Below are 11090 nucleotides of genomic sequence, written 5' to 3'. Positions count from 1 at the left end.
AGTCGCTTCAGCGGCTAAGTCCGAAAATTTCCAAAATGCAGAAAAATATTCATAATTGAAGAAAGTTGGCCTTGCTGTGCATAGTAATGCCGTTAATTGACTAAAAATAAATTTCCGCTGTGTTAGCTGGGCCTTACTTGGACGGTACGAATTCTGCGGCTATGTCCCGTGGTGCGTGGTACTTGAAACCAGTTCTGCGGCTATGTCCGACCGTGCGTGTTAGTTGAGTCGCTTCAGCGGCTAAGTCCAAAAAATTTCCAAAATGCAGAAAAATACACATAATTGAAGAAAATTGGGCTTGCTGTGCATAGTAATGCCGTTAATTGACTAAAAATAAATTTCCGCTGTGTTAGCTGGGCCTTACTTGGACGGTACGAATTCTGCGGCTATGTCCCGTGGTGCGTGGTACTTGAAACCAGTTCTGCGGCTATGTCCGACCGTGCGTGTTAGTTGAGTCGCTTCAGCGGCTAAGTCCAAAAAATTTCCAAAATGCAGAAAAATACACATAATTGAAGAAAATTGGGCTTGCTGTGCATAGTAATGCCGTTAATTGACTAAAAATAAATTTCCGCTGTGTTAGGTGGGCCTTACTTGGACGGTACGAATTCTGCGGCTATGTCCCGTGGTGCGTGGTACTTGAAACCAGTTCTGCGGCTATGTCCCACCGTGCGTGTTACTTGAGTCGCTTCAGCGGCTAAGTCCGAAAATTTCCAAAATGCAGAAAAATATACATAATTGAAGAAAGTTGGCCTTGCTGTGCTTAATAATATCGTTAATAGATTAAAAATAAATTTCCGCTGTGTTAGCTGGGCCTTACTTGGACGGTACGAATTCTGCGGCTATGTCCCGTGGTGCGTGGTACTTGAAACCAGTTCTGCGGCTATGTCCGACCGTGCGTGTTAGTTGAGTCGCTTCAGCGGCTAAGTCCAAAAAATTTCCAAAATGCAGAAAAATACACATAATTGAAGAAAATTGGGCTTGCTGTGCTTAATAAAATCGTTAATAGATTAAAAATAAATTACCGCTGTGTTAGGTGGGCCTTACTTGGACGGTACGAATTCTGCGGCTATGTCCCGTGGTGCGTGGTACTTGAAACCAGTTCTGCGGCTATGTCCGACCGTGCGTGTTAGTTGAGTCGCTTCAGCGGCTAAGTCCAAAAAATTTCCAAAATGCAGAAAAATACACATAATTGAAGAAAATTGGGCTTGCTGTGCATAGTAATGCCGTTAATTGACTAAAAATAAATTTCCGCTGTGTTAGGTGGGCCTTACTTGGACGGTACGAATTCTGCGGCTATGTCCCGTGGTGCGTGGTACTTGAAACCAGTTCTGCGGCTATGTCCCACCGTGCGTGTTACTTGAGTCGCTTCAGCGGCTAAGTCCGAAAATTTCCAAAATGCAGAAAAATATACATAATTGAAGAAAGTTGGCCTTGCTGTGCTTAATAATATCGTTAATAGATTAAAAATAAATTTCCGCTGTGTTAGCTGGGCCTTACTTGGACGGTACGAATTCTGCGGCTATGTCCCGTGGTGCGTGGTACTTGAAACCAGTTCTGCGGCTATGTCCGACCGTGCGTGTTAGTTGAGTCGCTTCAGCGGCTAAGTCCAAAAAATTTCCAAAATGCAGAAAAATACACATAATTGAAGAAAATTGGGCTTGCTGTGCTTAATAAAATCGTTAATAGATTAAAAATAAATTACCGCTGTGTTAGGTGGGCCTTACTTGGACGGTACGAATTCTGCGGCTATGTCCCGTGGTGCGTGGTACTTGAAACCAGTTCTGCGGCTATGTCCGACCGTGCGTGTTAGTTGAGTCGCTTCAGCGGCTAAGTCCAAAAAATTTCCAAAATGCAGAAAAATACACATAATTGAAGAAAATTGGGCTTGCTGTGCATAGTAATGCCGTTAATTGACTAAAAATAAATTTCCGCTGTGTTAGCTGGGCCTTACTTGGACGGTACGAATTCTGCGGCTATGTCCCGTGGTGCGTGGTACTTGAAACCAGTTCTGCGGCTATGTCCGACCGTGCGTGTTAGTTGAGTCGCTTCAGCGGCTAAGTCCGAAAATTTCCAAAATGCAGAAAAATATTCATAATTGAAGAAAGTTGGCCTTGCTGTGCATAGTAATGCCGTTAATTGACTAAAAATAAATTTCCGCTGTGTTAGCTGGGCCTTACTTGGACGGTACGAATTCTGCGGCTATGTCCCGTGGTGCGTGGTACTTGAAACCAGTTCTGCGGCTATGTCCGACCGTGCGTGTTAGTTGAGTCGCTTCAGCGGCTAAGTCCAAAAAATTTCCAAAATGCAGAAAAATACACATAATTGAAGAAAATTGGGCTTGCTGTGCATAGTAATGCCGTTAATTGACTAAAAATAAATTTCCGCTGTGTTAGGTGGGCCTTACTTGGACGGTACGAATTCTGCGGCTATGTCCCGTGGTGCGTGGTACTTGAAACCAGTTCTGCGGCTATGTCCCACCGTGCGTGTTACTTGAGTCGCTTCAGCGGCTAAGTCCGAAAATTTCCAAAATGCAGAAAAATATACATAATTGAAGAAAGTTGGCCTTGCTGTGCTTAATAATATCGTTAATAGATTAAAAATAAATTTCCGCTGTGTTAGGTGGGCCTTACTTGGACGGTACGAATTCTGCGGCTATGTCCCGTGGTGCGTGGTACTTGAAACCAGTTCTGCGGCTATGTCCGACCGTGCGTGTTAGTTGAGTCGCTTCAGCGGCTAAGTCCAAAAAATTTCCAAAATGCAGAAAAATACACATAATTGAAGAAAATTGGGCTTGCTGTGCATAGTAATGCCGTTAATTGACTAAAAATAAATTTCCGCTGTGTTAGCTGGGCCTTACTTGGACGGTACGAATTCTGCGGCTATGTCCCGTGGTGCGTGGTACTTGAAACCAGTTCTGCGGCTATGTCCCACCGTGCGTGTTACTTGAGTCGCTTCAGCGGCTAAGTCCGAAAATTTCCAAAATGCAGAAAAATATACATAATTGAAGAAAGTTGGCCTTGCTGTGCTTAATAATATCGTTAATAGATTAAAAATAAATTTCCGCTGTGTTAGGTGGGCCTTACTTGGACGGTACGAATTCTGCGGCTATGTCCCGTGGTGCGTGGTACTTGAAACCAGTTCTGCGGCTATGTCCGACCGTGCGTGTTAGTTGAGTCGCTTCAGCGGCTAAGTCCAAAAAATTTCCAAAATGCAGAAAAATACACATAATTGAAGAAAATTGGGCTTGCTGTGCATAGTAATGCCGTTAATTGACTAAAAATAAATTTCCGCTGTGTTAGCTGGGCCTTACTTGGACGGTACGAATTCTGCGGCTATGTCCCGTGGTGCGTGGTACTTGAAACCAGTTCTGCGGCTATGTCCCACCGTGCGTGTTACTTGAGTCGCTTCAGCGGCTAAGTCCGAAAATTTCTAAAGTGCAGAAAAATATTAAATAAAGCGGTTATATAAGTAAGTATGTGTATGTATTCTAACATATACAAAATTTAGTATGATCGGAAATGATTAAGGAAGAGAAAAACTTAATTAAAATTTCTGGCGGCAGCCGAAGGGCCATCCGCCGGTGTCCGCGGCTCTGCCTCTTCCGTGACTGACGAATGCTGAGATAAGGGGGGTCCAGACTATAGTATATGAGCTTGGCGAGCGAGGCTCTCCTCGAGCAGGGGGAAGTCTGAGATTGGACTACCGGCCGCCGGGGACACTGTCGCCGGCAGGCCATTCGCGCTTCCGCCCCGCGTTGGCTGAGGCAGTTTAGGGCAAGAGTGGCACAAGTGCACCGACCGCCGTGTCCTTTGGGGTCGGCGCCCGTCACCCCGCTCAGTGGCCGGCGAAGACCGGCCGAGTCTCGGGTTCGAGTCGGCACAGGACACTGAGTGCAAGAGTGACACAAGTAACGGCGTTCACGGGCGGCCTCTGGGAGATTGCCCTCAGTACCACCGGGCAACGCGGGGGACTGCAGGCCTCGACCCGCGCCGCTCGATCCCCGTTTAGGGCAAGAGTGGCACAAGTGCACCGACCGCCGTGTCCTTTGGGGTCGGCGCCCGTCACCCCGCTCAGTGGCCGGCGAAGACTGGTCGAGTCTCGGGTTCGAGTCGGCACTCGAGCCTGAGTGCAAGAGTGGCACAAGTGATGGTCTTCACGGGCGGCCTCTGGGAAGCTGCCCCTAGTACCAGCGGACAACAGCGAGGGACTGCAGGCCTCGGCCCGCGCTACTTGCGACCGTTTAGGGCAAGAGGGGCACAAGTGTATCGACCGCCGTGTAATTTGTGGTCAACCCGCGCTGTTGCCTGCGAAGACCGGCCGAGTCTCGGGTTCGAGTCGGCACAGGGCACTGAGTGCAAGAGTGACACAAGTAACGGCCTTCACGGGCGGCCTCTGGGAGATTGCCCTCAGTACCACCGGGCAACGCGGGGGACTGCAGGCCTCGTCCCGCGCCGCTCGATCCCCGTTTAGGGCAAGAGTGGCACATGTGCACCGATCGCCGTCTTCAACGGGGTCGGCGCCCGTCAACCCGCGCAGTGGCCGGCGGAGGCTCCGGTTCGAGTCGGCACTCGATTCCGAGTGCAAGAGTGGCACACGTGACGGCCTTCACGGGCGGCCTCTGGGAAGCTGCACTTAGTACCAGCGGACAACCGCGGGGGAATGCTTTCCTCGGCCCGGTGTACTTGCAACCGTTTAGTGCAAGTGGGGCACAAATGCACCGACCGCCGAGTCCATCGGGGTTGGCGCACGTCAACACGCGCGGTGTCCGGCGGAGGCTCGGGCTCGAGTCGGCCCTCGACTACGAGTGCAAGAGTGGCACATGTGACGGCCTTTACAGGTGGCTTCTGTGAGCCGGCCCTTAGTACCAGCGTGCATCCGCGGGAGACTGAAGACCTCTCCCCGCGCTGCTCGAACCCCGTTTAGGGCAAGAGGGGCACATGTGCACCGATCGCCGTCTTCATCGGGGACGGCGCCCGTCAACCCACGCAGTGGCCGGCGGAGGCTCCGGTTCGAGTCGGCACTCGATTCCGAGTGCAAGAGCGGCACACGTGACGGCCTTCACGGGCGGCCTCTGGGAAGCTGCACTTAGAACCAGCGCGCATCCGCCGGGGGACTGCTGGCCTCGGCCCGCTCTACTTGCAACCGTTTAGGGCAAGTGGAGCACAAGTGCACCGACCGCCGTGTCCATCGGGGTTGGCGCACGTCATCACGCGCGGTGTCCGGCGGAGACTCGGGCTCGAGTCGGCACTCATCTACGAGTGCAAGAGTGGCACATGTGAAGGCCTTAACGGGCGGCCTCTGGGAAGCTGCACTTAGAACGAGCGCGCATCCGCCGGGGACTGAATTCCTCTCCCCGCGCTGCTCGAACCCCGTTTAGGGCATGGGGGGCACATGTGCACCGATCGCCGTCTTCATCGGGGTCGGCGCCCGTCAACCCACGCAGTGGCCGGCGGAGGCTCCGGTTCGAGTCGGCACTCGATTCCGAGTGCAAGAGTGGCACAAGTGATGGCCTTCACGGGCGGCCTCTCGGAAGCTGCACTTAGAACGAGCGCGCATCCGCCGGGGACTGAATTCCTCTCCCCGCGCTGCTCGAACCCCGTTTAGGGCAAGAGGGGCACAAGTGTACAGAAGTCCGTCTCCTGGGGAATCGCGTGCTCGGCTGCCCTCAATGGACAGGCAGAAGCAGGGGTCTGCTCGTAGGTGACTCGGCACTCGAGTGCAAGATTGGCGCAAGTGACGACTTCTCGTGCGGTCACGGTGAGGCTGCCGGCGGTGTCTCTGGCTTCTGCCGCATATATATTCCCGTCCGTGCCCTCCACGTCTTCAGATTTCAAAGTCCCATCCGTGCGTGTTAGGTAGGCCGATTTTAGGGGACCTGCCGCTCGCATTCGGCCGGGTCGCGCTCTCTGAGGCTCAGACGTTACGAGTCTCCCCTGAAAACGCCGCGCTGGCACCTTATTTTGTAGGAAAATTTCACACTTCCTCTAGTTGAACTAACGGATGCGTCGCTGATAAATTGGCCCTTTTTCCGCATAAGACGATTCCTGAGCCTTGGGTGGTGTCTGGATACATCAGGAGGACACAACTGACGGAAGAAAAGCCCGGGTCCGTCCTCCGCCCGGCAGGGGAACGATTTTACGAAAAAGGCCGGCTTCGTTCCCCTTCCCGGCAAGCAGCAGGTGGACGATTTTACGAGAAAGACCGGGTTCGTCCACCTTCCCGGCAAGCAACAGGGGAACGATTTTACGAAGAAGGCCGGCTTCGTTCCCCTTTCCGGCAAGCAACAGGAGGACGATTTGACGTTAAAGACCGGGTTCGTCCTCCTTCCCGGCAAGCGACAGGGGAACGATTTTACGAAAAAGGCCGGCTTCGTTCCCCTTCCCGGCAAGCAGCAGGTGGACGATTTGACGATAAAGACCGGGTTCGTCCACCTTCCCGGCAAGCAACAGGGGAACGATTTTACGAAAAAGACCGGCTTCGTTCCCCTTCCCGGCAAGCAGCAGGTGGACGATTTTACGAGAGAGACCGGGTTCGTCCACCTTCCCGGCAAGCAACAGGGGAACGATTTTACGAAAAAGGCCGGCTTCGTTCCCCTTTCCGGCAAGCAACAGGAGGACGATTTGACGATAAAGACCGGGTTCGTCCTCCTTCCCGGCAAGCAACAGGGGAACGATTTTACGAAAAAGGCCGGCTTCGTTCCCCTTCCCGGCAACCAGCAGGTGGACGATTTGACGATAAAGACCGGGTTCGTCCACCTTCCCGGCAAGCAACAGGGGAACGATTTTACGAAAAAGACCGGCTTCGTTCCCCTTCCCGGCAAGCAGCAGGTGGACGATTTTACGAGAGAGACCGGGTTCGTCCACCTTCCCGGCAAGCAACAGGGGAACGATTTTACGAAAAAGGCCGGCTTCGTTCCCCTTTCCGGCAAGCAACAGGAGGACGATTTGACGATAAAGACCGGGTTCGTCCTCCTTCCCGGCAAGCAACAGGGGAACGATTTTACGAAAAAGGCCGGCTTCGTTCCCCTTCCCGGCAAACCCTTCGCCACCGCGATGCCGCGGCCCTCTGTCCCCCGGACACGGTCTATAGGCGGCGTATCGTGGACACACTGCAACCGACTCACTCGTAGTCCGGGCGCGTGCTAGACTCGCGATGCCAAACGGCGCTTCGGCGCTTATGCATGTCGAGTGAAGAGAGGGAAGGGTGCCCTAATGGCACCACGGTTCTGGGGGCGCTCACGTGGCGTCCCCCTAACGGCACGAAGTGGCCCCTGCTCGCAGGGGCGCACGGAGTGCGAGCGTTGAAGTATGAACTGGACCCCCTCGCCGGACCCATCCGGGACCGCGTGGAGGGGGAGAAACGAGCTCCAAGTGAGTCTTCGGTTCCCTGGTTGATCCTGCCAGTAGTCATATGCTTGTCTCAAAGATTAAGCCATGCATGTCTCAGTGCAAGCCAAATTAAGGTGAAACCGCGAATGGCTCATTAAATCAGTTATGGTTCCTTAGATGGTGGACAGTTACTTGGATAACTGTGGTAATTCTAGAGCTAATACATGCAACCGAGTCCCGACCGGAGACGGTCGGGACGCTTTTATTAGATCAAAACCAATCGGTCGCTCACGCGGCCGTTTGCCTTGGTGACTCTGAATAAATGGAGGCGGATCGCACGGTCTACGAACCGGCGACGCATCTTTCAAATGTCTGCCTTATCAACTGTCGATGGTAGGCTCTGCGCCTACCATGGTTGTAACGGGTAACGGGGAATCAGGGTTCGATTCCGGAGAGGGAGCCTGAGAAACGGCTACCACATCCAAGGAAGGCAGCAGGCGCGCAAATTACCCACTCCCGGCACGGGGAGGTAGTGACGAAAAATAACGATACGGGACTCATCCGAGGCCCCGTAATCGGAATGAGTACACTCTAAAGACTTTAACGAGTATCCATTGGAGGGCAAGTCTGGTGCCAGCAGCCGCGGTAATTCCAGCTCCAATAGCGTATATTAAAGCTGTTGCGGTTAAAAAGCTCGTAGTCGGACTTGTGTCCCACGCTGCCGGTTCACCGCCCGTCGGTGTCTAACTGGCACGCACGTGCGGACGTCCTGCCGGTGGCCCGAGCCGGCGCCCGCGGGCGATGGGGGCGGCGACGCTCCCACGCCTCGGGTCGTCTCGGGGAGGGCCTACACAATCCCGTCGCGGTGCTCTTGACCGAGTGTCACGATGGGCCGGCACTTTTACTTTGAACAAATTAGAGTGCTTAAAGCAGGCAGCAGCCGCCTGAATACCGAGTGCATGGAATAATGGAATAGGACCTCGGTTCTATTTTGTTGGTTTTCGGAAGCCCCGAGGTAATGATCAAAAGGGACAGACGGGGGCATTCGTATTGCGACGTTAGAGGTGAAATTCTTGGATCGTCGCAAGACGGACAGAAGCGAAAGCATTTGCCAAGAATGTTTTCTCTGATCAAGAACGAAAGTTAGAGGTTCGAAGGCGATCAGATACCGCCCTAGTTCTAACCATAAACGATGCCAGCCAGCAATCCGCCGAAGTTCCTCCGATGACTCGGCGGGCGGCTTCCGGGAAACCAAAGCTTTTGGGTTCCGGGGGAAGTATGGTTGCAAAGCTGAAACTTAAAGGAATTGACGGAAGGGCACCACCAGGAGTGGAGCCTGCGGCTTAATTTGACTCAACACGGGAAACCTCACCAGGCCCAGACACCGGGAGGATTGACAGATTGAGAGCTCTTTCTTGATTCGGTGGGTGGTGGTGCATGGCCGTTCTTAGTTGGTGGAGCGATTTGTCTGGTTAATTCCGATAACGAACGAGACTCTAGCCTGCTAAATAGTCGCATCCGGTATCCTCTGTGCTACCGGCGACTCCTAATCTTCTTAGAGGGACAGGCGGCTTCTAGCCGCACGAGATTGAGCAATAACAGGTCTGTGATGCCCTTAGATGTTCTGGGCCGCACGCGCGCTACACTGAAGGAATCAGCGTGTCCTCCCTGGCCGAAAGGTCCGGGTAACCCGCTGAACCTCCTTCGTGCTAGGGATTGGGGCTTGCAATTGTTCCCCATGAACGAGGAATTCCCAGTAAGCGCGAGTCATAAGCTCGCGTTGATTACGTCCCTGCCCTTTGTACACACCGCCCGTCGCTACTACCGATTGAATGATTTAGTGAGGTCTTCGGACCGGTGGGCGCGGGGTTTCGGCCCTTCGATTCCACCGGGAAGATGCCCGAACTTGATCATTTAGAGGAAGTAAAAGTCGTAACAAGGTTTCCGTAGGTGAACCTGCGGAAGGATCATTAACGGCACCGAGAGTGACCGAACAGAGAAGGAAGGCATTAAGAAACCGAGGACGGTTGCTGGCTCTGGGGGAGTGCGTAATCTCGCTTGCGAGTGGACCGCCTTCTCGTGGAAGTACCCGTGTCTGGTCATTCATGATAATACAACCTCTACTGATGACTGAAAAATAGATGACGTCAACCTGAGGGGGGACCGGTCGGCGAAAGTCGCACCGACTCCCCCCGCATGAGGGGGAAGACGCATCATAATATGTGACCACTACTGATGACTGAAAAATAGATGACGTCAACCTGAGGGGGGACCGGTCGGCGAAAGTCGCACCGTCTCCCCCCGAATGAGGGGAAGACGCATCAAAAATTAATAAAAGGAAGGCATTAAGAATGAACCAGATGAACGGGGCTCTGCGGAAGGCGTAATCTCGCCTGTGATTGGACCGGCTCTTCCTGGCAGCGGCCGGATCTCGGAGATAACGTCGTCGGCCTGAGGTGTCCAGGTCGGCGAAGTAATCCCCCGGAGGGGGACGGCAAGACCGTCCCGCCTCGAGGTGGGAAGTAGGAGCGAAAGATGGTGAGTGGGTGCCGGCGGCACGCGGGCTCCGAGGATCCTCAGGGATCCAAGGACAACCCGCGCGACCGCGAGCACTGGGCTTAAAGCCACTTTATCTGCCCACGCAAGGCCGTTTCGGCGGCGCTTGAACGAGAGGGGAGCGCGGTCTGACCGTGCCGCTGTTCTGGGGGCAGCTCCCCCTCGAAAAATAACAACTACCTGTCCTACGGGACTAGCAGTAGCATCCTACCCGAAGCTCTGCTCGAATCTAGAGAAAAACAACCCTGAGCGGTGGATCACTCGGCTCGTGGGTCGATGAAGAACGCAGCTAATTGCGCGTCGACATGTGAACTGCAGGACACATGAACATCGACGTTTCGAACGCACATTGCGGTCCTTGGATTTCCAATCCCGGACCACGCCTGGCTGAGGGTCGGCTACATGAAACCCGTGGGCCCGCGCGGTCTTTAAGATAATAAGGGAAAGAAAGAAAGAAAGAAAGAGAAAGAAAGAAATAAAGGCACGCGAGCGGCCCTACGCTGGGGGGTCTGACGAGCCTGCACCTCGCACCGCCGGCGTCGCTCCGAGCAATCGGTGGCGGCGTCGGCGACTGCGAGGAGGTTAAGGGGAGTCAGTCGCCCTTGAAGGCTTCACAGGGTTCGGTGGAGCGAGCGGATAGACTTAGCTCGCCCTCCTCTCCTCGGCGACGGGGCCCATCCTTCCCCGATCGCGTCTGAGAAGAACTGACGCCCGGCTTGATGTGATGGGAGACAGGCAAACTCCCGAGACAGAGAGAGAGACACACACTTGCCGGGCGGGAGCGAAAGATATGACCACAATAAATAATGACCACAAAAAAAACAAAACAAAAAGAAATCAGTTCAATGAGAGAGGCTAAGCTTCCGACCGCTCACATCGGCCCGTCGGTACAAGAAACCATCTTTCCGACCTCAGATCAGGCGAGACTACCCGCTGAATTTAAGCATATTACTAGGCGGAGGAAAAGAAACTAACAAGGATTCCCCCAGTAGCTGCGAGCGAACAGGGAAGAGCCCAGCACGGAATCCCGCGCGGAGACGTGCAGGGAGATGTCGTGTGTGGGAGGTCCCACTCTCCCGGGGCGCGGTCCAGCGAGTCCAAGTCTCCCTTGAATGGGGCCATCGCCCGCAGAGGGTGCCAGGCCCGTAGGACCGCGGCCGCTCCCGGGTGGGGACTCTCCTCAGAGTCGTGTTCCTTGAGAGTGGA

General features: G+C 53.9%; 2 non-coding genes and 1 pseudogene across 2 annotated transcripts; all 3 read left to right on the top strand.

The window, feature by feature from the left end:
- Positions 1 to 7383: 7383 nt before the first annotated feature.
- On the top strand, positions 7384 to 9301 carry LOC147871509 (small subunit ribosomal RNA). The gene has a single exon (XR_015538752.1). It is a non-coding gene; the product is annotated as a small subunit ribosomal RNA (ribosomal RNA).
- An 824-nt stretch (positions 9302 to 10125) lies between these two features.
- LOC147871508 (5.8S ribosomal RNA) lies at positions 10126 to 10281 on the top strand. Its single transcript, XR_015538745.1, has one exon. It is a non-coding gene; the product is annotated as a 5.8S ribosomal RNA (ribosomal RNA).
- Positions 10282 to 10790: 509 nt separating this feature from the next.
- The window catches only part of LOC147871507 (large subunit ribosomal RNA), an 8609-nt pseudogene continuing 8309 nt past the window's right edge, over positions 10791 to 11090 (top strand).

This window comes from Zootermopsis nevadensis, unplaced genomic scaffold, assembly GCF_977971745.1.
Source record: "Zootermopsis nevadensis isolate Lab colony 2312 unplaced genomic scaffold, Znev_1.0 Znev_ptg000051l, whole genome shotgun sequence".
NCBI classification, from domain to species: Eukaryota; Metazoa; Arthropoda; class Insecta; order Blattodea; family Termopsidae; genus Zootermopsis; species Zootermopsis nevadensis.
The sequence above is the reverse complement of the archived record's forward strand: the minus strand, read 5'-3'. Positions and strand labels throughout refer to the sequence as shown.